This window comes from Falco punctatus, assembly GCF_963210335.1.
Source record: "Falco punctatus genome assembly, chromosome: 1".
In the NCBI taxonomy this organism is placed as follows: Eukaryota; Metazoa; Chordata; class Aves; order Falconiformes; family Falconidae; genus Falco; species Falco punctatus.
Window position 1 is genome coordinate 13952000 of NC_137580.1, and position 26585 is coordinate 13978584.

At 41.3% G+C, this 26585-nt stretch overlaps 1 protein-coding gene across 1 annotated transcript in view; it reads left to right on the forward strand.

Annotated features, from left to right (window-relative positions):
• The first annotated feature begins 269 nt into the window (after positions 1-269).
• SMAD1 (SMAD family member 1) overlaps positions 270-26585 on the forward strand; it is a 75045-nt gene continuing 48729 nt past the window's right edge. Inside the window, exon 1 of the mRNA XM_080393764.1 lies at positions 270-26583. The gene's annotated coding sequence lies outside the window, so the exon portion shown is untranslated. The remainder of the gene's footprint in view (positions 26584-26585) is intronic.

The following is a 26585-nucleotide window of genomic DNA, read 5'->3' on the forward strand; positions in this document are numbered from 1 at the left end:
GTCTACATACCTGATGCCAGACAAGTTGTTTGCTCTGATCTGTTTTCATTGCACCACTTTATAGTCTGGTGACCACAGGTTTGTGTTCACTGTATTTCTGTTGCATTGGAAATGCTGTTTGTGTTAATTTTATCTTGATTTAGTATAGCAGCGTAAAGCACTTTCTTTGAAATATGGGGGATTAAAGTTTTTCCAGGAAGCTTCTGTGATTCAAAAACTCCCTGGAGAAAGGTTGGCTTCCATTTCTTTCACAGTTAGATTAAAGTCACTTCCTACATCTGCATGATTATGTCATTCATACATAACGTACATAGGTAGATCATGGTTTGTAACTAGAACATGTTTTTGGGACCCAGCATGGTCTTATTTTCTAACACCAGCTCTGCCATTGATTTTAGGAATAATTATGAGCAGGTCATTTTGTTTTTCAAACTCCCTTGCTGCATTTATAAATAGGAATAACATCTGATTAGGTTGTGCATGAACCCTAATTAATTTAGGAAGGCGAGCACAATTCTCCTTATGTTAAAAAAGGGTTAAAGTTTGTCTGATAGCTATTGCAGGCAAAATCATAGACTATGAACATTTTAGAATATCAGTGGGCTTAGACTTGAGAATCCCTTCTGAACTATAACAGTAAGGGGTTGAGAATTTTGCTGTGAGGTTTTTTGTCTTTAATAGGAGGGAGAGCCAAGCTTGTCTCACTCATACTTGATATCAATGTGACTGGTATCTTATAGTATGGGACTGGTGACTTGCAGAATAAGAGTAGCAAAGTGTTGCCCTATGAGGATAACTTTCTGCAGGATGTAAAGGAATTTAAAGGAATTTTGTGATTTCTAGCAATGCTAATTACAGTCATGGGGTGAAAAAGATTGCACATAGGGCTGGAAAAATAGGGACTTAGACTATTCATTTTGACTTATAAAGATTTTTTTTTATTATTTCTAACAAGAATTATGTCCATATTTCTTTGCATTAAAAATAGGTTTGTAGGGGAAATGGGAATAGTCTATTCAGGCTTTTCATGTTCACCAGGCTACTCCAATGTGCCTAATTGCATATCACAGCAGTCAAACTGTAGAATTGTTTAAAAAGAAACTAATCCAAACAACAAACTTCTTATTGCAACTAGCTTATCCTGTGGCATTTAAAATGCATCTTTGTAGAGCCTAGTAAAGCAAACACTTAAACCCTTTAGTAGTTATCATGAGTAATTAACAGTGTTCTCAGGAAAAGCATGACATTTTGTTGATGTTCTGCAGAAAAATATAAATATAACCAAGGGAGAAGTTTGTTGTGAGCACTACAAAGATAGCTGACACAGAACTGGGGTAGATTGTAATGTAAGAGAAAAGGAAGATTAATTACTAATATGCTTCCTGACTTTCACTTTTATAGTCTCAAATCTTGTGGTAGCATCTCTCCTTCAACCTGTGAAGAAATATAGGGGTCTGGCTCCCTTAAATTTAGTGAGTTTGTACCAAAGATATGTTCAGTGGATAGCATTTTATGTGGAAAGGAAGGAGGTTTATCTCACATTTTCAAAAGCAATTGCCTTTTCCAGGTGGATGATTTCCATTTGATTTACCCAGTACAGAATTATTATTTTGCTGGCTTAGTGAAAACTGTGTAGTAACTGAAAGTAATATTCCCATTTCAGTTTTCTGACTGTGGCCTTTTTTAGAGGATAATCTGCCAAGAAGAGGAAAAGGATTATGACAAAGTGATACAAATCTCATAGACAGCTTTAAGTGCCAATCCACTGTCTCGCTAAGGGCAACACTGCATATTCCCAGCAGGATGCTGATCTTATGTGTATTTCAGTCTTGCACTTCTGTTGGGTGAGGATATCACCTCCCCAGGGAGGTCTGCCTAATATTTGAGGAAGCTTTAAAGAGGGAGAGAAAGCAATATGCCTGTCCTGGGAAAGGAGAAAAGAGAAGTGGGAAATGAGAAGAGGGAAAGGCTGCTGACTGGAGAACATGACAGTAGGTAGCATAGTAAGCTGAAATTGGGGTATAATATGGCTCATGGAAAATGCATTTGCTTTCAAGTGGCTGGACTCAGAGAAAAAGATGAAAGACCTCAAATATGATGTTAAAATTGTAAACACAAAACTCTGTTGTTACTCCGCCTATGATGCCAGCAGGTTCTGACATTGGACAGGGTGGGAAGGAGTGGCTCCCTCCACAAGGATGCAGGAAGGCCATAAATATTTTGCCCAGCCTTTGTTTTTTCCCCTCTTCATTTTCTCTCTCTCATTCTCCAAATCCCTACCCCTCCACCCAAAAATTTCATTCTTTCTGGCAGTTTTGCAAAGAGTGTCATTTCTACCAGCCCCCTCAGGATGGCTGGAAAGGGCATGAAAGGGAAGAAGGGTTGCAGCTGGGGCTGAGCTGCCTTCTGTGCACACAGCAGTGCTAATGGACTAGGAAGAAACTGCCTCCTCCACCTCTGTGCTCTTCCCTCTCCTGGCCCAGGGTAAGTTAGGTGCTGCTGCAGTGCTGGAGGCCCAGTGGTGCTTCCTCTTCTGCCAGAGCCCAGGCTCACTGGTTTGGGCATGGCAGCCATGGAATGGAGCTATGAAGGGCAAGGCTGTAGGGCAAGAGGCAGTTGTCTCAGGAGGTGCCTTTGCAAGCAGAAGATGCAGGTATTAGGGAAATGAGGTGAAGGCCCTGGAGGCAGTGCTTTGATGAGGCTCTGAGGAGTGCAGAGAACCAGCTAGAGGTGCAAGGGGCCCCTGCCTTAACAGGGGCAGTAGGATTTGAAGAGCTTTGCCTGGGTGGAGCCTGCACATATTTTGCTATATATTTTACATGCAAAGATTTGGGGCAGGGAGAACAGAAAATGTGCACTGTTTCACTCGGAGAACTGGGACATCCAGGTTGGGGCAGGCAAAAAGTGGAGGTACAAATAAACAAGAACAAACCAAAGAAATACGGCAGAAACACTGAACATGTAAATAGTATTTTTAAAGAACAAACAGGAGTTGGAAAACTTCCCAAAGCTGAACTGGTTGCTATCTAAAGGTTGTATCAGCCTTGAACTCCTTTTTTTTTTTTTTATTTCTTGCTTTCACAGACAGGTGAAGACTGGGGAAGCAAGGCTGGAAGTAAAGAAACCACTGGTCAATAGTTAGCTTAACTGAAAAAGTGGAACAGCTTTCTGGCTAGCTAGGGATAGAAGAAGTAATTTTCTGTGTCTTTGTTTCCCCAGAAATTACATTTGGTCATCTTAAAGTGCTTTGACATAAAACCTTTCATGTAAGCAATGCAGCACTGTGACCTGCTGTCCAATGATTGTCATGACTTTGTCTTGACTGCAAGGTTGTCTTTTTGTGATACGAAATGGTTAGGAAATACACCCTATTTAGGTTAGGAAATACAGCCCCCACCCCCTGTTCTTGTGAGGCTGCACAGTGAACAAATTCAGCTTTTTGGAATACCTTACAAGACTTGCATTTCTGGTATTTAAAATAGATCAAATGTCCCACCTGCCTCATTGGGCTACTATGGTGTGAGAGCAACAGTCAGTGGCAGGAGCAGAGGAATACTTTATGCCAATGTTGTGGTGAAATCCACATAGTTCTGTGAATCTGTATCTTTTAAGATCCTAAACCACTCTTCCACAGTGGCTAGATGAGAATATTTGCAAGTTCCTCAAAATCTTTCCTTCTTACTGACATCAGTTTCTTTTGAATTTGCACACTGCTTTCCCAGCCATCACCAAACTCTTGCTGATAGCATCTTTCTCATTGACTGTGCCTGAAAATAAGAAAGCATGATTTGATGGATTATCACCTGTTTAAAATCAACATACGAGCCTGTGGAATCTCTCACTTATTAGATGTGCTTGCCTAGATTTGGATAAAAGATGAATTTTTGAGAATATGTTAGCTAGCTTCAACCTAATTATCTAATCTCATGAACACGCTAATGAAGTTTGCCTTGTCACAATCAGAAATTGGGACCTTGTTAGCATTCAGTCACCAACAAGTAATAAAATAACCACTGTATTATTGCACTAAAGGCAAAACTGGAGTTTTGGGCAGGTGATATAAACAAAAGGGACAAATCTTGAATCTTAATGAACTCTTCATAGTAGAAAGATAATTATTGAAAACTAACTCCTCACTTCCATTGCTATCAGCCATGTGTGCTGCCCCCAGCTTTGAATCATTTCTGATACATGTTGTATGCTCTTAGGCTCTTTGTTCAGATCACTTGCTCAGTAAAAGACTAGACATCTTTTTTTCCTGGATTTTTCTACTAGATTAGTGGTTTGAACTGGCTCAGGAATGGGTCTGACAAGATCTGAGAATAGCAGCAGGTAAACAGAGTAATCACACTGCTGGGAGAAGAGCAGGGAGACTAGATGAGCAGCAAGTGGTGAGCTGCGAGCTGCTGGATCCTCTGACCCTCTGACAGCAGTGGAGTCCAGAGATGAGTTGACCACTCTCTTTTAAGTCCCACTCACAAAATGAGCCCTATTCACATGGGTTATGAAAAGGTGGTAGGTTGTGTTGCTGCTTTGCTTGCCTGGGCATCTTCTTGACGTGGCTTGAATATGTTTTGAGTTCCACTGAACTTCTTTCTTGGGAGGCACAGAAATCAGGGTATCTCCCAAGTATCATTTAACTGTGGCACGAAAATGAGACATTGCTCACAGCTAATTGAGCAGATCTGTGACTTTATCTCCCCCCTACTGCTGAAATAGTTAACGGTGTTGACATGTAAATTATCCTTACTGTTTGTTTAATAAAAAGCAGAAATTGTCTTTCCCAAACAAGTACAGTCCACCCAAGGAACCATTACGTAAATACCCCAGGACTTGCTTCCAGCTACTTGGTTGGTTAATCATATGCCCCACCTCTTCCTTATCAGACTAGGAACCTTATTTCATCATCAGGAAAACTATCACAGACGCAACATAGCCAGCAGCATTTATAAGATAACTGCAGTTCCTTCACCTAATGTGCACTGTCAAAACACTGTTGGCCAACTCATTGTCAGAGTACACCGACTGTCATACTTGCTGTGGACAGATCTATGCAGAACCTACCACTGTGCAGATTTCACCAGGGCTGTAATATTTGGACATAGCAGGATTACCGTCTCCACAGCTGGCATGCTTTCCAGTCGTACTTGCCAGCCAGCGACCCTGGCAATCAAAAATGGCAACAGTAATGGGAAAAAAACCTCTGACACGATTTGCAGCTTCTGTATCTGTCCCAGGCAGATGAACAACTACCTGCCTTTGGGCTCCTGTGGTACTTCTGGAGCCAGTTTAACTGGTTTGGATATGGCACAGTCTGCTCTGCCAAAGCCAATAATGCCCGGGGGACCCAGGACAGCCTGTTGTGCCTGTTGGTAGCAGAGAGGGTGCTTCACTCTTGCTCAGTAGCTTTTCTTTTCCATGCTGGATGATCTTAAGAACATCACTACAGATTCCAGTGCTATTGATTGTTTTGTGACTGTTTGGGTGAGTTCTGGGACTGTTTTAAACCTTAACTTGTTTAAAAATACAAAATGCCTGCATAAATAACAAGGTGGATAGAGAATTTCTGTTTCTTAGAACTATCTGCTATTTTAGACTTTAACATAGATATTAAATTGCCTGTTTTCTGGCACAATGCTGGAAGAAGTTCTAGGATAAGAATACGGCACTGGGGAAGGGAAAGCAACAGTGGGGATCTCTGTAAGCAAAATACCTACAAGTATCTAACCATGGCCTCAGTCGTATATCACACTATCTGTGTACCTTTTGGTGTGAACTAGAGAAGGAAATTAAGTGCCTTTCCCAGCCTACATTACAGCTTGATAAATCCTTTATTCCCATTCCCAGCACAGCCGTGCACACTGACACAAGGGAAAGGGTACTGTAAGTGAAATGTGGGCAGGTATAAACTGTGTATGTGCAGGGGGGAAATTACAGTGTTTGGTTATACAATAAGCCAGTATTACTGCTGAAACTACAGCCTGAGGCACTACCTCCCCCAGAAAATAAAAGGGGCAGCTGGAGTATTTTTATTGTGTCTGAGTGCAGTTATCCCCTTTGCAGTGTAGCCCCACGAAGTGGCAAAGCTGAAGGGACATGATGCACCAGCATGAGGTCAGGACAAACAGAAGGGGGTTGCTGGGAGTTGCTGCAGCCAGCAGCTTCTGCATGGGGAACCACAGCCTTGGACCTCTGTTGAGCTGATGAAGTAATTTATGTGAAAGCTTGGACAGCAACTCAACACAAATGAAGTTGTAGATGTAATGATGTTTTGAATCAAAACAAACTAGTTCAAAATTTAAATCAGTAACAAGTGCTTAAAACTGTCATTCAGGCGAGGACAACTACTGGCATAATGGTTCACATTTTTGAAATGCAGATCAGTGAACCTCTCTGAAGGCCATTTATTTGGCTTCCTGTGAAATTATATGTGGCTCCTGAGATAGGGCTTTAATGCAAAATCTGTATCAGCATATTCTTAACTGTAGGTACATGAATTGCTCATTGAATTCTTGCTTACCTACATGGCTGAAATGAGACATACGATGTTGTTTCACAACACTTTTAGCTGACATAAGCCAGCACTGCTGCCCAAAACAGTGCAAGGGTGAAGTGAGAAGATCCAGTTGAGCCAAACTAACAGGTCATTGCTGCTGAAAGGGGGTGGTTCTTCTGTCCACCCCCTCAGCCTGCCTCCCTGCTGCTCTGTGCACTCCTTACACGTCTCTTGCCCTAGCTCTGCTATTCTTCTGATCTTTCAGTGAGCCATGCAGCTCCCATGCAGTTAAAACATGACAACAGTTGTCCTGTGGCTAATGAGCTGAACTGGCTCACTGCAAGGTTGCTTGGGCTTTAGGGCAACACAAGGAAAAAGGATCTGGCTCCACACCCGCAGACAGGTGTAGAGGAGAGGGGAAGGAGGGCGTGGGACTGACATTTTTGGCAGCAGCAAGCTATTAAATTGGCTCAGCTGCATCTTCTAGCTGCACCCAGAGCTAACTCTGCTGCAGTCCCACCTGGGTCTTGTTTTTTGCTTCCCCACCACCTCCCTCTTTATGCCAGCACCAGCATTTACACAGCCAGCTGACAAACTGAGCCAGGCGCCAAAGCCAAACCAACAGTACCAGTGTTTAGCTTCAACCAAGATCAGCTTTACAGATGAGTGACAAGGGGGCAGGAAGGAGTGGGGTATGGGAGTGGAGGGAAAGACTGGGGTTTTTTTTCAGCAGCAGTGACTGCTTAAGGTGTTGGTGAAATTACATCCCTGGAGGCCTGGTACTGCGGTTGAGCCCTAGAAAATGAGACATACCAAATTTCCAGAGCATATTTGCATGAAGCTTGAAGAGGAAAGGCAGTGGATTTCTCTGTTTTACATTTTGTTCACTGACTTCTTCCAAAGGGTAACTTGACCCAATTACCCCTCTCTGGCAATCCCAGATTTTGCCTCCTATTAAAATCACCCTGTGGTTTAGTAAGGAGTGTGTAAATTAATCACCTTGTCAAGCAAGTGGAAAAAAATACACTGACTTTCACTTTTTGAAATACATCTGACCTGTTTGTTTGCTAGATACTTGTTTTAAAACATAATAGCTGTTATTACTGCTGAGACAAACACAATACGATGCCCAAACCTAAACTAGATTCTCTGTCAATTTTGCATTTTTAAGTTCCAGTTACCCAGGCTGTCTGTTTTCAGTTCCAAATCATCACAATCCAACCAGATTTAACTTCTCAAGAAATGCTGGATTTACTTGAAAGAACTTTGTAGATATTAAGAGGTTGTTGGATGTGTTTTAGTGTTGGCTGTAATGGCTGAAGTTTAAAGGCTTGGATTTTAGATTACACAAGACTAAGGAGTGTAGAGCCAAAAATGGAAAAGCTGGGCTGATGATGTGAATGTAGCCCACGCATCAGCTGCAGAGTTGAGTACACAGTCGTGCTTTTCCTTAAAAATAGCCCCGATAAGCTACCCTACAAAGAGTTGTCATGACTTGACTGAGGAGACAGCAGAGGGTAGGAATGAGGTGAGGGGGTTGGAAAAGGAATGGGTTAACAGCTGGACCCCTGCAAGAAATGTCTGTATGGCTGTAACCTGCAGGAATGTCCCCTGCAGTTGGAAAGAGAGAATAAGTGGTGACATGGAGGATATGAGCAGAAGCAGTGATACACCAACCCTGCCACCAAACACCATGTTCAGGGAAACCTCACACCAGCCATGGCCTTGTTTACAAGTATTCAGGATAACTACTTTTCTGTTCATGGTTGGGGAAAAAAACTCAGGTTGCCACATTACAACCTCTTTAGTGCAATTCAGTGAAAAGTTCAGCATAAAAATGCAACCAACTACAGTAGCCTTTTTCTGCTTATATATTTTGTTGGTTTATTTCCTCTGATACTGAATATTTTTTTACTTTTTATGCACATTTATAAAGCTCTTTGTTATCTGCTTTATGTCGATTTCAGTATACTGGTTTAACATGTAGGTATTTTTTTGTCATACCTATCCTTGGATGTGAAAATAAATTGAGCTTCTGCTGCCATTCCTGCGGGACACTGAAATTTGCTATCCATATGCATGTATACAAAAGCAGCTTCAGTGTTCATGGGGGAAAAAAAAGTCAGGAAAAAAGATGAAGAAAATTAATTTTAAATTTTAAGTTCACTTTAGATTTGTAATTTTTTTCCTGCAGTAATCATGCTTCTACATTTCCTTGCTCTAATTAATCTGCTCCATTAATTAAATGTGTTTTCAAATTAACCCTTGGAATCACAGACTAGATGAGTTCAGGGTAATTTAAAGATGGATTTTATGAGAGTCAGAGCTATAGATATCGCTAAATGACATGCAAAAAATTATTATAAGCCAATTAAGCCCAAATTCAAAGTATTCATTCCACGAGCAGACCTCATCCTTAACATCAGCTTGAGCCAGGCTGGCCATGTACACAGATTTTTAGCATGCTATAAAATATTTTTAGGAACAGACCATCTTTGGGCAAGGTCCACTATCTTATAAGAAGCAAGAACAGAAGAATTTTTTTACTAAACAAAGAAATATCAAATGTTAGGCTCATATTACCACGTTACTAATGATAATGATGGAAGTAATACTGCATGGTATTAGGGCTATTTAGAAAGCATATCCTCAAAACAGGTTGCTGGTTTCCTTCAACAAAGCTGTTAGATTGATTCCTTCAGACTCTGCCTATCCTAAGGAATTTAGCTGTGCCGTACTGTCTGCTGCCAAGCACTTCTACTCCCTGTCCTCTGTGGAACTGAGGACACCAGCTCTATACAGTAGCCTCTTTGTACAACAAAAGGCTTATTTTTGGAAGGCTATGCCTGTGGGGCAATGCTGAGCACTGCTTGCCAAGTAAGGTGCCATGATGCTGTGGTGCGCAAGTTCTTATTTGTACCAGCTCCTGATTGTTTCATTGCCTTGTAGTGCTCTGATCCTGATTGAAGTTTTGTGTGTTCTCAGCAGCAGTGTGCTGGCCTGCCTTTTTTCCAGTGCTCTTAGACTGTCCATTCAGATGTTCTAGTGGAGGCCAAACAACTTCCACCAGAGCTTTTGCCTGGATCACTCTGAACCTGAGTGTTTGACACATGACTGAGACAACTGTTGCTCCTGAGCAGTTACCTTCTAGCTAACCAGACAGCAGCCAAAGCAGTGGCTCTTTTTTCAGTCGTCTAAACCAATCTTGCTGCTGCAGCCCTTCTTTTGCACTAGTGCTGACATTCGTCTGAGCTGTTCCGTTAAGCTAATCCAGCAGAAAATAAATTCAATAAAAAATAGTTTTCTGCCATGTAAGGCGTATCTCTATTACCTTTCATATCTGTCACCACTACGTTTGTTTAGCTTGTGTTTACAATCCCCTTCTCTATTATTCTTCCTGTATGAAAAAGTTATTTGCTTGCTGTAAGGTACAAGTTATGTTAGTGGCTCTCCAGAGGGAATTGCACAGAATTTCTTCACCTTGCCTAATGGCTATAAATTGAAGTTGACTTTTTTTGTTTATGTCTGTGCCTGCATACATGTTTGTTTGATTTTGATTATGTACTTATAGGTTTGTGTCCTTAAATCTCTTAGTACATTAAAACTGCATCAATTTGCACTGCCCTTTTCAAATCTCACCTTTTTTTAATCTAAAATGTAGTTTGATACTATAAAGATATAAAAGTACACAAAATTTGTATTAATTAAAAGTTTAGCTATTCAAAATGAGGGCAAAAGCTATTGCATTTTGATATGGTTGAGTTTTTTAATACAAGCTCAGAACATAATTTGAGAATAACTCCCATATTTTGCAAGCATGGGGCAATAACATACGAATATCCCACTGACACCTGAAGATTTAGAACCATATTATTCAAGACTGTTATACTTTAGGGATTTTAGTACTTTGTGTCATGCATGCTGCTGAAATAAAGGCATGTTACACCTATGTAATTTCATCACCTTGTCATTTAGACTGGACCATAACATAACCTGAGATGATGCAGGCAGGGGAAATAAAACACACCACTCATTTAACTAATTCACATGCTACATGCTGAAAAATGTTGTTACTCCTGTTGAATAACGCTGTCATGCCCATTTCTATTAAGGCTTCACAGCTTAGTCTTTGGAAGTCGCTAGTGATGCTGAAAATGATGAAGAATGATGATAATACTGTATGCGTTAAACTGTGAGTCTCTCTGTCCTCTCTCAATCTCTTCCCACTATTGCTTTCACTCAAATATGGTGTTGTAAGGCAATTAATGTGAATTGAGTTTATTCATTTTGCTCATCCCAAAAGTATGAAGTTTCATGCATGTAAGCCAAACTTATTGTCTCATATACTGTAGTCCTGTTTACCCATGTTTGGAAATTTCAGAGAGCTCACCAGAAGAAAATAGATAGAGTTTTTCCATTGCACAATGGATCAGGCACAATGTTAGACCAATACTGCATTTGTCACAAAGAGAACCTGTGTTCCATTGTAGTATCTTTGTTAGTTTAAAGACCCGAAGTCCCTCAGGGAGTGTCACAAATCCATGTCCCTTTGTGCTAGATATTTGTATTTCTATCTCTGATTTAGTAGACAGATGTGAAAAAGCATGTGAAGCCAGATAACTCCCTAGTAACTACACAGCTGCAGATGTTAAAGAGAGCAAGTTATTCTGGCTAAGGTCAGTATTAATTTATGCTCAAAACTTTCCTTCCAGTCATGCCGTTTTTTGATGGTATAATATAACTTACTGTTATTTTGGGCTGATCCCTCCCACATTGATTAAACTGCTTCCCCATCTGTGGCCTCTTCTAGCATAAAGTTGTAAAGCATTCAGAACCCAGTATTTGCTTTTCCTGGGCAAGGGGAGTAGTCTTAAGTCACAGACAAAAGCAACAGTAGGTTAAAAAAGTCTCAAGACAGCAGAATTTCAAGGCTTTATGATATCTCACATCTACAAGAGTTTGCAAAAACAGTTTCTTCTCTACCTTCATCTTATTATTTCTGCTCATAAAGGCAACAAAATCAACAGGAAAAAGTCCTGGTTTGCTTTTGTCACCAGCCAAATTCTGAATGTTCACGTCTTTTTTCCCCCTCCCTTTGCTCTGTCTAAAACTCTTACCAAATTTCCACTCTACTATGACCCCACGTTTGGCAGAACCACAAGTTGAACTCCGTATAATATAAACAGATAGTACAAAATAAAGTGCTGCTTTATAGTCAATTGGCATTAGCTAGTGGTCATTCATGATAGGGTAACATGGTTGCCTAATGCTTTAAAATTTGATGTGGGTTGGGTAACCATGCAGTTTTAAAAGCTATTTTAAAACTATAAACAGACTTCATTTAGCTTGGACAACTGCCTTTCGCATAAAGGAGAACATTAGTTTTAATTTTTTAAAGTATATTCTAAAAGATTCTCGGTTATCAAAGGTCATTCAGAAGTCTTAAAGCCTCTTCTGACATCCCTCTGAGTTCAGTAGGAGTCTTTCCACTTTTTTTCAAACACCAGTGGATGTTGAAAAAGAACAAGCAGCTGGCCTTTGATAGGAGGGCTTCAAGCATGGGATGGTACATTGCAGGCACATGTCTTCTTACTGTCAACCAGCCAACAAAGTTATGGAGCTGCCCTAACTTGGCACTTCTAGCAGTTCTTACTGGTTTCAGCTCAGCACCATGCTAATGAAGCTGAAGGGCTTTAGGTCAGCTTGGAGCATGAGTAGGAGCAAATTGTCATCTGAACAAAATATGTTGTTTAGATATACCTACAACAGATTGCCCAGTGCCAAATGAATCTATCACATTAAGACAGCATCCCAGCAAATTATCTTACTGACTCAGGGAGTAGAGCAAGGGGAATTCATGTGTAACGGAATCGATCATCCCCCTGTTCTCAGCACTGGTGAGGCTGCACCTCGAAATGCTGTGTTGAGATTTGGGCCCCTCACTACAAGAAAGACAGTGAGGTGCTAGAGCATGTCCAGAGATGGGCAACGGGGCTGGAGAAGGGTCTGGAACACAAATGTTATGAGAAGTGGCTGAGGGAACTGGGGTTGTTTAGCCTGGAGAAAAGGAGATTCACGGGGAGCTTATCACTCTCTGCAACTACCTGAAAGGAGGTTGTTGCGAGGTTGGTGTCAGTCTCTCCTCCCAAGTAACAAGTGACAGGATGAGAGGAAATGGCCTCAAGTTGCACCAGGGGAGGCTTAGATTGGATATTAGGAAAAATTTCTTGACCGAAAGGGTTGTCAAGCATTGAACAGGCTGCCCAGGGAAGATGTTGAATCACCATCCCTGGAGATATTTCAAAAACACATAGATGTGGTGCTTAGGGACGTGGTTTAGTGGTAGACTTGGCAGTGCTGGGTTAACAGTTGGACTTGATGATCTTAAAGGTCTTTTCCAACCTAAGTGATTCTAGTCTGGAAAAGGATTGCAAAAGAAATGTCATAAGCTATTCAAGCAGGCTGAGAAGGGTACCAATACTGCAATTGTTCTTGGTATTTTTTCATAGAAATTAATTATTCCTTGAGGAAAACACCTGTCTGTGTTGCCTATGTCCTGACTCTTCTCTGACGTGGTACAGAACTACCAGGTTCCTCACTGGAGAATCTCAGTATTGACGTATGAACATGACTGGGGACAGACTTTTAGTAGGGCCTGTAGCCTACTAAAAATAAGACAAGGGGTAATGGTTTTAAACTAAAAGCGAGTAGATTGGGTAGATTCAGACTAGATACAAGGAAGACGTTTTACAATGAGAGCGGTGAACTGGAACAGGTTGCCCAGAGAGGTTGTAGATGCCCCATCCCTGGAAACGTTCAAGGTCAGGCTGGACAGAGCTTTGAGCGACCTAATCCACTTGAAGATGTCCCTGCTTATTGCAAGGGGGGTGGACTAGATGACCCTTAAAGGTCCCGTCAAGCCCAAACTATTCTATGACTATAATTCTGTGACTTGTGTCACAACACACTGTATTGTGGTGTTCATGTGTGGTTTTGGAAACAGTTATTTTATTTCTGCTACTTAGAATTTTGCCTGCAGGTTTTCCTCCATATGCACAAAGGTTCAGTGTTTGCACATAAGGCAGTGCAAGAGGACTTTTTTCTTCCTTATAGCCACTTGCACCGGAAAGTAAAAGAAAAAGTCATAGAATAAATGTACTGTCTCAGGAGGAAAAAAAAAAGAAGCAAGCTTGCTTTTGAAAAATTCAGAGCTAGGCACAAAATATAAGTAGACTATTATCTTTTATAATTCAGAGAGTATGGTTATTTTGGTTTGGGTCATTAATACACAAACTCCAAGTATTTACTTTTTTTTTGAAATTAAAAATTTCACCCCTGGAAAAGCAGAGGAAAAATAGCATAGCTCTAAAATTGAGATATCTTGCAATTCTGAAGGATCTGATCTCTATAAAAGTCACTGGAACAATTCCCATTGATTCCCACTGAATTAGAGTCAGGTCTTAAGAAACACCAACTTTAGTTAGCTTAACTTTTAAATATTCCCTTGATAGGAAGCTGTCATGTGGTGGGTGTTGAGCAAATAGTAAATAAAAGTTGCTGAAGTACAAATGGCTTGAATGACAATCATGCTCTTGGTCTCCAAGCCTTCTAGACCAGGGACCTGGCCAAAGCCATGGTTCCCTCTCAGCTAACGTGCCTGTGTTTCTCTCCCTGTAGTGAAAGACAAAGTGGGATGCTGATGAATGCATATGTCTCACCCTGTTACGAGGCTGTAATGTAGCTGGGATGCACGTGCAGGAGGAGTCTGGGGGTATTCTGGGTGCTCAAGTTAAGGTATAGTTACTGTGATCTTTAGAAACAATAAACTAGCAAGTTAACTGAGTAGGTTTAGTATAGTTGTAGACTTTTGCATTCTTTGGATTTTGTTGTTTAAACTAGTACTTTTGCTATTAGATACACTTTTAAGACACTCACTAGGTCCTCCTCAGTTTTATTAGTGTGTCTTTACCGCTTATTCCAGCGGTTCCATTCTATTCTTAGAGGTGTTACTTTGTCAATATAGACTGCCCCTTAAAATCACTCTTGTTTATTGCCTACAGCATACATGTAATATCCATCTCTGGTAATTTGCAGATGGTCTCTCGGAAATGTTGTCAAAATTCCAGGAAGGCTTCAGGATGGTCCCCCTTACTTGTTGGATATAGTGTTCAATGGTGACCCCATTTCATAAATGCTTGCCACATTTTTTCAGCTGTGCACCTGCTCTGGAAAGAAATCTGAAGTGGAGCCTAATGTTCCCTTCACAAGACAGAGCATGCTAACCCCAGGTGCAGTATCTCACTAGGCAAGCAGAGAGTCAGCAGCAGAAATTCCAGTTACCATGTTTTGTAGATGCCAGATGTTAAGCTTCAGCTCTCTAGCACTAAACTGCAATGTGCCGTGAATCTCATGCCAGAATTAAGGTTGCCTGTTCGTAGTATAGACATGTCTTTCATGTCTGAAATTATGTCTAAGGAAGAACCAGAGATAAGACAGATATTGGCAAAGGGAGAGAGGAGAAGGGAATTTCTACATTTATTAGTCATGTTATTGAAGAAAGAGGAAAGATTTTATCATGTCTGTCTTGCTGAAAGCAAGGCTCTGGGTTTACAAGATCTGCTGGTAACAGTGCGTAACCAAGTCTACTTTCATACATCTTAATGCTAGAAGGCTAACATCGCTTTCCTTACAATAAAGAGGAAGAGCGTTCTGTCAAGGTGTTTGCTGCGTGTATGCCTCTATATGTGTGACCAATAGGTGAGGATTAAGCTGGCGTTTGTTCTAACCATTAATAAAATGTGAGTGGGGGGAACACAGCACTAATTTGAACAGGGATGGGAGGAAAGCTGTGTAATGCACACTCCGCTGTCCCAGCCCAGTAAAAGGGCTGAAGTCCTCCTGGCTATCCACTGCTTGGTAAATGTGTACCTGGTGATTAAAGTATTTCTCATGAATGAAATAAAGACTAATGATGTGAAGGGAACTACAGTATTTCTATTTATGGCAAGCCCTTTAAGAAAAAAAAAACCCTGATGTGTTAACTAATAGGCTTCATTGTTTTACTGGTGAGAAGAGCATGGTCCCTTTAAAAGCCTTAGACTCCTTTTAGAAATGTTGTTGAGCTCTGCCCCACCTCTGCATAAGCAACACCTGCATACCTGCAGGGTACTTTCTTCTTGATAGCTTGTATACCTTGATAATATATGTTGGTGGAGTGGTCTAGATTTGTGACGTTTAGCCACACATTTCATTAATGCAATGATCTAACATTTGCCAGATACCCAGTGATGTAATAACTTACAGTGCTTCTAATACTGTTTTTGCAGCATTTACATTCTTGGTAGCCACTGGACTGATGAGTTTTAAAATGAAAAAAAAAAGACACATCCTCCTCCAAAACACACTCAAATGGCAAATCCTAGTAAGAAGAATACAAAACGATTCCAGATCACTTGGCACTGTGGGAGCTGCATGCAACAGCCTTCTGAGCAAACTGACAGCGTTTCAAAGCAGTTTCTCAGTGTTGACTGACTGCTTATGACATATGTTAAGCTGAACTGGGGGTATGTGCGATTGCTCTGGATACAGAAATGTGTAACATGTCCAGGAATCCTCAAAGTACAGATCCTGTGGGGTCTGAGGAAGCCTGATGGATTTTAAGGAGGAGTGAGGCATTTGGGAGTGAGACAATATTCAAGGCTTCCACAAATCGTTCTTCACTGAGCTGTAAATATATATGTGTTTCTCTAAAAACAAAATTGTTAACTTGCAGAAAAAAACGTAGAGGATGATGTTCTTTGCCTCTTTGACATGCTTTACAGGTTCAAAGAGCAAATGCAGTATTTTGCTGTACATTTCTAGGGTGTATAACACAACGCAATTCCAGTCCTGATTACTATTAAAAGATAGTGTAGACACAATCAAAAATTATCATAGATAAGCCCCAGTAGGAAAGATGAGACAAGGGCCTGGCAAACCACTGGCTGACCTACTCTGTCGCTCCTTATTTTGTTCTCAGTTATTCATCATAGAGCTAATTAGTGGCATATTGTAGAACTGAGGTCATTAAGACTTAGAACTCTTTGCATCTTCTCCAGCTAATTTTAAAATTAACTACAGTGTTTTGGTACATTTCCTTTTTATGGGCAACGCCACTGTATTCAAACCCCTCTTGCTCTTTATCTTGGCATTTGCATATTGTCACTGCCATTAGTAGGGCTTCCTTTCAATAGCGCAATGGCTGGAGAGTTCCCAGTGTAGGCATGCTGCTGTGCTTTTTCCTGAACTATAGTCTGCCTGGAGTAGGTTGGAGCAGTATGCAGATTCTGCCCTGCACGCTTCCATCAAAACGACCTCGCTTGTGTGTAGACTGAGAACTGAGCTGCGCTAGAGAAAACTTCCAGGATGGCAAACAGCTCTGGAAAATCAAATTAGCTTTAAAGAGAAACACACAGCATTTAGCTGGCTCTGCATTGGTAGCAAGCATTTACAATCACTAGATCATGACAACTGCACCATCCAGGGATAATTGTCTGTTATAAATGGCACTGTAGTAAGGAGACCAGTGATCTGTCTTTAACACGATTATACACCACAAATCAACGATAAGGCAGGCATTGCTTCTCTGATTCACTTTCATCAAAGATGAATGACCATAAGACAAAGAAAAACAAAAATTAAAACAAAATACATAACGTGTGGATGCTTTACAGCCTAAAAAAAATCTAGAATTTATTTTGTAGACTGATAGACTGATACATCTGAACAACACAATCATAGAGAGAATGTGAGGTTTATAAATTCATTTTGGCCTTAGCGTTCACCATGCAGCATCCTGCACCACACAGCATGCAGGAGGTGTTACACTGCAAGTGAGACAGGAGAGCAGACTCCTGACCACTTGCCGTTACTAGAATCCTCATGAGCACATTCCTCTTGAGCCAGTGGTGTCCTTTGAGTGTCCTGGCTAAATTTCAGTTTGATTAGTTACATTCTGACTACTTAATTTCCTAAGAAGCTTGTAATTGTCTTTAATTATATGAGGATAAAAATCTGCATGTTTTTGTGGAGCATAGTAGTTACAGATACAACTCTACATGCATACTGTGTTTTGCAAGCAAAGAAAAAGGCACAGGATTTGAACCAAGGAGCTTAAAATCAACATGACGGTGAAACCACATTAGAACAGCATCTGGGGAAATGAGTTGAGGTAAAGGTTGGTAAGTGGGAGTGTGAATGGATGGGAAATGTGAATGTAAAGGAAAAGGAATGTATCTGTGAAGCGATAGTTTATAGAATTTGCTTTATTTTGCATATGTCTTGCTAAAAAGTTCTCATGATGTTTGCAGTCTTAACTGAGTTTAAAATTCTTACTTTTGGTGCCCTAGCACTGAAAAGCTTTAAAATGGGCTAGCAGGTTGTATCAGGATCACAGAAACCAAACAAGCTCCTTTTCTCCATTTATGCTGCCTCTGAAAATGCCATGTCCATAAGCAAAGAATGATTTATTTAATTAATCGCAAGGCATGACTGTAATTTTATTTCTAATCTGAAAAATGAGAAATATGGTTCCAGCAGTACAGTGCCCCTTTTACATGACAGACCAGGAACCTGTTTTGTGTATGTCAGACATCTGGGAATCTAGTCTTAAACTGGGAGAGTGCCTTAGCAGTTTTGTTAGCTGAATCCTAAATCCGAATCCTAAATGGTTTCTTACAGCATCTGTGTTTTCCCTAGAGTGTATCTCATCTGAAAACTGACCAAGCTTGACCTATTTTGTTCAAAAATTGATGAGATCACAGTGCAGGCCTGTCGAACTGCAGGCCATAAATTGTTGTAATCCTCCATCTGGTCACTCTCTGTCAAGTGTATGCTTTGCTTAACCAGGGTGATAGAGCCTATCTGTGCTGTCTTCTAGGTGCTGAAGGCCTTAGGCACATGAGCAGGGTGGGGTAGCTGTAGGGTTCCCCAGGCTGTAGGGTTTAGGTACTGTACAACTGGATTTTGCAGAAGCTGGACCAACTGTGCATTGATGGTAAGGCCACTTTCAGAGTGCAGGTTTTCAGCTAGAGTAAAGCTAGAGTAAGGCATGGCTATCTCTTGCCGTTTGCAGTTTTCTGGGGGCCTTCTGTGCTGATGTCTGTTTGATCCTTGACTGTAAAGATTATACTTTTAGGCATCCAGATAAAATGCTTTACACTGAAAACTGCTTTATACCTAATTGTCTGAAGAGGCAAATGGGTACCTTAATTTTGCTTTTATGTTTAAAGAACCATTGGCTGGGGTATTTAGAAATCTGTTTTCCCAAGTGTTGGTAAGCCATGTAGTCCTTTCCCTTCTCTCTGACATCTCCAACAACAGCAGACCCACTGGATATGCATAGCATGCTTTAGTCCTTTACATTATTAGTACACTGAGATCATCACTTGTAATTCAGGTTGCCCAGTACTACCTACATTGAGATTATGTTGCTTTTATGTGTTTAGAACTTCATCAAACGTTAATTGCCCTTGGGTGTGTGCTTCAGGCAGAATATGTGTAGAAAATATCAGTGAAACAATTCAAGTAGTTCTGAAAACAGGTTAAAGAATAACAAATTGATTTTTTTTTTGTAAGGCTGTCCACTTAGGAAGAGAGATGAAATTTGGCAGGGAAAGGAAAGACGAGTTTTGTGTCAAGAGATAAGCTATAAGCTGTAAGCCAAGCTTATTTTTGCATCTAAATATTGCAAAAACATTTTTTATAATGGCTAGCTGCACCATGAACCTGGGGACAAAACAAAATCACTCTCCATTATTTGACCACTATTTGTTCTGTTCACTGAATGAGGGGTCTGCAGGAAGGAACATATATAAGCACACAATTAAAGACAGGTACCAGGATGCACCCAAACTGAATACTTAACTAAGATTATACCATATACTAATTTTGATCAGTCATGACTTTTAAGCATTTAACTCATTTTTTTTTATGTGTGATTTTTACTTATAGTGAGGATTTAGAGATGTGATTTGTGCAATAGCATATAAGTGTAGAGGGGGTTGCTTTTAAAGCTGCTCAAACTTGTCAAAATTTTGGTTATTTTTTCTAAAGCAAGAAAATAGTAGAGTTTAAAATTGGTTTAAATGCTCTTGTCATGTGGGCAACCTTTTTCAACACTTTGTGTGACCACCAGGATGTTTGAAACCTACAAGGTAATTTCCTCCTGAAAGTACAAATGGAAACTAATACAATACATGTACATTTATTACCAGGGCTATCTGTTACTGAGAATGCACTAAGAACCCATTGTCTTGGGATGACTAATTAAACACTAATTTACTTGCTCTCCAGAGTTCAGTTGCTTCCACACCCTAAGCAAAGAGCAAATGAAAATCCTGGAATTGGAGAATATATGAAAGAAAAACCGTGGGAACACAGGCATACCCGGTGCCCAGGTATCAGCTTCTTTAAGCCAGCTGAGCACAAATCTGCCTTTTGAAGAGTCAATTAATTTTTGGTGGGATCCTTGTGATTCTTTGGCCTCTGTTGGTTCATGAACAGCAGAAGGGCAACAGGTTTTTTGCTTTTTACCATATAATGCAGTGTTCAACAGCTGCCTTTTCTAATATGCAGTGATCACAACAACTCACTAAGTTCCTCAGTCCTGTCATGCTTTCTTCCAGTCTTCTGTTACTCAGTGGTGATCCCTGCTCCTATGCTTACCATAGCTCTTCTAAAACTGCTTGCAGTTGTACTCAAAGTGAAAGTATTTTTCCTTAGTTTAAAAAAAACCTTGCTAAGTCTACCACAGTTTTATGACCACTTTAAACTGGATGAAGCCAACGACACTATCAAAAAGGTAAGTTTTGCCCTTTTTCCCACCTCAGTCCTGCCCATACATAAGATCAGCACAAGGATTTGGACAACCATACAATGAACCAGATCAGGGAACTGATCCAAATTAAAAATGAGTTTGGCCTCTGAAACACTTGTTTTCCCCAAGGAGATCAGTTCCCTAGGCCTGTTCATTTCATGGCTCCACCAACTGTGCCAGCAGCACAAAGGGGGTGGGTGACATGGGGTTAGGGATGAGCAGCTGTTGTGGAGGAGGAAGGGTGGGACTGGTTTACTACTGACAGCTTACTGAACTCAGGCAATGTGACTTAGGCTTGCATCAGTTTGGAAAATTGAAAAGACATTTCTAAATTACTCACAATAAGTACTATTTATACAGGGAATAAAAATAAGACATGGTGCCTTTTTCTTTTATATTTTTAATCATTATATAAAATGGGCTGAGTATTTTGTCAAAAAATATCAACAAGATGTGGAAGTAAAGGGATGCATTTAGATGCCATACGTGTGCTTTTGTTAGTCTTCCAACGTGCAACATAGTTGTGTCCCCTTCGGATATAAAGGAAGAGATAGAGCCCTGTATCCAGACTGTTACCATGGATTGCCTAGCTTTCATCTGTCACTACAATCCAGTCCTACCCCAAGGCCTCTTTAGCCCGTGGATGCTAGTGCAACTGCCTGACCGTGACACTCCCTAGCCCCACATGGCAAGCTGTGACACACAGCCACTCGCATGGCACCAGTTCCTAGTGTAATGGTTGTACAGACAGTTCAACTGAGTGACCAAGTAGTAAGAGCTCAGGCTTGCCAAACCACCTTTGATTTCTTTTCTCATAGAGTTATTAGCTTTAATTTTGTATCTGCCACCTGTCTGAATAAATTTTAATATATCATTCTCTGGTGGTTTTTGCAACAAGATGTAACTGGGACAAGGACTGTAAGAACTTGAAAACAGTAATTAAAATGGGAGATAAGATTAATCTTAGCAGTGTCTTCCAAGAAACCAATGACAGAGCTAGGTTATTCCAGTTATGGAAATCTTTTTAAGCTGAGTGACTGAAGAGATATTTAATTTTAAAAGAACCAATAATGTTTGGTTACATGGAGTCCATTATCTCTTGCTGAAGTGATAGCCAGGAGAAAGTGAAACTACCTTCAAAAGCCTCTACATGGGCACAGGCAGATGCAATTTTATTCTCTGGAAAGTACACTACTGGTGCATTGCAGTGGGCAGGAATACTGTGCTTCGTGGCAGCATGTGATTAGCTGTCAAAACAGGGTGCAATGTAATATTGCTGGAGCAAAGTCCTTATGTCAAAGTCTATAGATCAAACAACCAGTAAAGGAGATAAGGGAGTGCCCTGCTTAGTATTTTGTTTTGGTCCAAACCTTTTGAATTCATAACTTCTAATAAGGACCTTGGCAGCTTTAGCTGGGTACATTAATCTTGGGAAAGTAATGAATTTTGGTCTAAATCCCATCATCTCAACGGTGGAAAAGATGAATGACTACTCAATCTGATCAAAGACCTTTCTGATATCTGCAGATAGATTTACAGCAGAAGCCTTATTTAAGGTAACAGAGGGAAATACATGTAATAACCTTGTAAAATTATGAGTTCCGCTTTTATTCTATATAAATCCCACTTAATCATGGTGGGCCAGTTTAGGAAGAATTTCTAAGAGTGAAATGGGTTCTTTGTTCTTTTGCTTATGAGAGTGAGTCAGGAAACTAAGGCAGGTCCCAAGTAGACATTTAACTCTACAGAGGCAAACTCATGAAGGATTCATTCTAGAAAATGGCCAGACACACCAAAGCAGGCATATAGAGAGAGCTCTCATGTCACAAGTTCTATCTTCAAGTCCTTTCACAACTTAGTTCTTCTGTGTGTATAACCTTCACAGTGCCAGCTCAAAGCTTCTCTTCAGTGAGGGAAAATTGAATCTTGGCGCTCAAGGACGAGGACAGATCAGTTTCTGGCATAAAACACCTTGCTTTGCCTTCTGGTGGGGGTTGCAGAAATCCCTATTGTGAGGATGGCACTAGAACAGCTCCTCCAAGCACCACCCTCCTTAAACAGCTCAAGGTACCACCACCCCAATAATTCTGTATCCCCATTAAAGTGCTGGTGGTTGGTTTCTGTGCTCAGCCTGCCTTGGGCAGGTGCTTGGGGCTGCTGAGGCTGCTGTGCCTCTGCTACTGGACAGCAGGGGAGTTGGAAAGCAGAGAAGTGAAAGGGAAGGACAGCAGCCCCAACAATCCCTTACCCCAGCTGCCCATGGCTACCAGCAGAGAGCTTGGCAGCGCAGGTGGGCAGTAAAGAAAGCAGACAGGAGGGCCACTAGGCCCTCTTTAATGGGGACAGGGTGTCAGCTGAGCAGTTCTGCTGATGCTGTCATTTTGCTGCCCCATTCAGTCTGCCCTTGGAGGCCACAGCTCAGTCAGCCCTGATGGGTACACTGTACAACTCCTGCTGTGGTGCAGGACTGAAGTATTTTAACTAGCTCAAACCCAAGTGCTTGTCTCAACAGTGGAAATCAGCTATGAACTCTGTGCTACTGTGGTTAGATGGATCCTTTTATCCACATGGGTTTAGAAAACCATATGCAGCTCTGCCCAATTATGATGGACTCCTAAAAATACTCCTCACCTTCTCCCACATGCTGTCTTCTCCCTGAGGCATCTTTCCTGAACAGATTTGTGTAGTTGCTAAACAGTCTGCGTAACCTATTGTAATAATGCTGAGGTGGGAGGATTGTTTAATACCTCAACTATTCAAAGAAGAAGCAGAAAAGCCATTAAGGAGGGGTGTTGATAAATTCTACCAGCCAGCCCAGGAAAGAAGGAAATAATGAAATCCAGTATCCTTAGAAATCTGTTATTCTTCTTGACAGAACTGCCTCTTCTGTCTGAAAATACTGTTGGTATTTTCCCACGCTAGGGCAACACAGTAATGGTGAAAAAGAAAATTTCTCCAGTGTTTTTAATGTAAATAATAAGTTGTGTTTGATACAATTTAGTTATCATGAAACAGGCAGAAATCTGGTGTACATAAAGGTGAAGCAAAGTTACTGAGTTTGGAGCTAAACTGTCTCCAGAAGGCACTCTCTCTCCCTGGAACCTCTTGAATAAGCCAGATGAAGCCTGGCTGAGGTTAACAAGAAATACTAAATCATAATCTGCATATAAACTCTGATTTTAGAGGAAAATTGAAAACTAATAGTATTAGTAACAGTATTAGTAGCAGTATTTCTTAAATATTTGTTATATAATAGTATCAAATACGCAGCATGACGAATATCTTTTAGCACTCTGCCTTCTGATAAGCTGTTTCTGACACACAGATTTTAAAGGTGATTAGGCAGGTGCTTGATGAGACGTTAAAAAGTGTCTATGAGATTAAAGTTTCCTTTGAGAATCTTTTTAGGAGTTTATCTGCTTAAGTGCCCCAACTACATTAAAATTCAGGTTCACAGGCCTTATGACTGATGGTATCATTGGATTGTACATCTAATCTGATCAAAGGTCAGGCTGTTTACAGAAGGGATGGTTCTTTTCTTTCTTCTGTTGCTCCAGCCTCACGGCCTGTTTTCCTTACACCAGTCTGAATGATCATGTAGTTGCAGAGTAAAAAGAGAAAAACCAAAGTTCTCTGTGGCCTCTTGAAATAGCACAGTTATTTAGCCCAATGCAGAGGAGAAACGCTATTGCAGGAGCAGCATCAAGCTAGATACCCAGGTGTATGTGCCCCTCTGCTCTCCTTTTTTAAGTTTCCTCATGTTATTCAGAAAAGCTAGGCAGATGCTAATGATATTTAATTAGGGTATATTCAAAGCAGCCAATGGAGTTGGAAGTGGTGGATGTACAATTAAGACACTGCTGATACTACTCACACAGAGTAAGGGGTTTGGACAGTTAGCTCTGAGCTGAACATCCTAAAGTGGGTGGCAGGCTTGAAGTTTTGGCTGGGCTGTGTACCAAAAGAGCCCAGGCAGGGAAGCCTCGTGGCAGATTTTACCATGGCGCACTCACTGTTTCTGCTTGCCCTCTGATCTTCTCACACAACTGATCTGTCTGAAGCTAGTTCTAACCAGCTCTCTCCAGAACAACCGTTCTGGTTATTAAACATCAGCAAAAGGCCATACTAGGTTGTTTCATAGCCCTTTTTAGGTAAAGGAGCATATCAATGTGATCATCCCCAAGCCTCAATCTAAGTAGAAAATAATTTAATTTTCTCATGCTGAAGCAACCCAACCAGTCAACCCTAACAACAACAAAAGCAGTAAAAACATGGTTCTAACAAGACACCTGACAAACTGCAGCGCTTTCCTAATTACCTTCTTGTCATATCTATTTAGTGTGAATCATGCACTGAATAGACAGGTACTCAAACAATGAAGATCCAGCGGATGGAGCCTGCTGCCTGCCCCAGTCCTGCCAAGTCAGCCTGCAGAGCAGAGCAGAGCAGACCTTGGGCACACGTAAGGCCTCTTCCACGTATTTGTCTGAGACAGGATCACTGAGACTGCCACACTCTTGGGGTAGGTACTGCTGCTGCATCCACCACTCTAGACCCAGGACACTTGGCCCTGATGTAAGCACTACCACAGTACAAAAACCAGTAGCAGTGTCAGGTTTCTTCTATACCTTGCTCGCAAGTATCTTCATCACATTGAGAAAATTTAGAGACATTTTTGTCTTGAGATAAACCTTTTCCAGTTAATGTCTGCAGCCCAGTGCTGCACTGTATCTGTGTTTGACTGCACATTACAAAGAAAAGTTTACTTGCTAACTGTAATTATATACAGTACAACCACAGGATGCAAGTTAAAGCTGATTACCAACATTCACTGATCTTGAATCTTGTACGGGTCAAAACTTAAGTAGTAAAAGTCTAATTTTATTCCAGGCTTGATCAATATTAAAATCAAATTCCCATCAATATTGTGTCATCATTCTGTGCAGGAGTTCTTCACTACGCTTCTGTTGTAACATGCCACCTAACATCAGTACAATTTACCTGTTTGCAAATGACATAGTATTTACATGACAAAGAAATAGATGAATTTTAGATTGTGAAGTTAGAAGTGCTGATAACCTCACAGCCATAAAACTGGGTACTTTTTACTGCTGCTGTCATGCTCCTTCTGTGACCTTGGGCAATCCATTCCAGTTCTGTGTTCTCAGACTCGTCATGCACCTGGGTGGGCCAGTGGGTAAGTCCAGGACTTACCACTTGTTACCGTTCAACTGGTAAAACTCTCAGGGCCTTAACTTCTCTGGGCCTCAGATTTTTATGTTTTAAAATAAGGTTAATACCATACCTAGGACTTCATATACATGTGAAAATTTACTGGTGTAAGTATAGAGATGTAATTATGCCAGTGTAGGTGTATCATAATATTTTGCCATGTAGAAACATCCTGCACTTGTTACTTCATACCTCCTTCCAGGAATGATGACTGAGTAAAAGCCAAAGCGTTTGTTAAAGAATCAGTTCCAGTTCAGTCCTACTTGCGCCATGCTCATCTGACTACTACAGTAAAGATTCCTGTAAGCTCTTCAAGCGGGCTGCAAGCTTTCAGCTAGCTCGGCTTTTGAGCAGATGCTGGCAGATTCAGATGGAGTTCAGGTTCATTTCAGAGGGCTATAGGGGTGAGACTTCACTACTATAGGTCTGATTGCACAAGAAGCGTCATGTGCTTATTAATAGGTTTACTTGCATAAATCAGGAGTAACTGCAGCAGCACCTATGGCCGCATGTGAAGTACCTGGGGATGAAGAGCGGTCTGTGATTGTTAGGTGTTATAGCAATTACTTCAATATTAAGAATAGGTTCAGTCAGGGACAGAGCCACCTGTAAGCAAGCAGCAGGATGAAATCCAGTTCAATCAGAGCGTTACAGAATTAACTTTAATTGCAAGTCTCGTTGTATTTGGAGCTTTCCTGAAAGCCCCAGCTGCCCGGAGCATCTCGCCCGCGCTCCAGCGGCTACATAGGCGCCTCTGAATCCTCCGCCAGCCTCGAGGGCAAACGTGGCCGAGGCTGGGCCCTGGGGGCCGAGACCCCGGGCCAGGCCGGGCCAGGACAGGGAATAACGCCCCCCTGAGCGCCGGGCCGCGCTCCCGCTGCCAGGGCCGCGCCCGCGGGGCGGCCGCTTGGCGGCGGCGGGCGCAGCGCTCCTAGCGGGGCCCGGTGGCCCAGCCGGCGCGGCGGGGGCGGTAATTTGGAGAGGATCCCTTGCCGGGCCGGT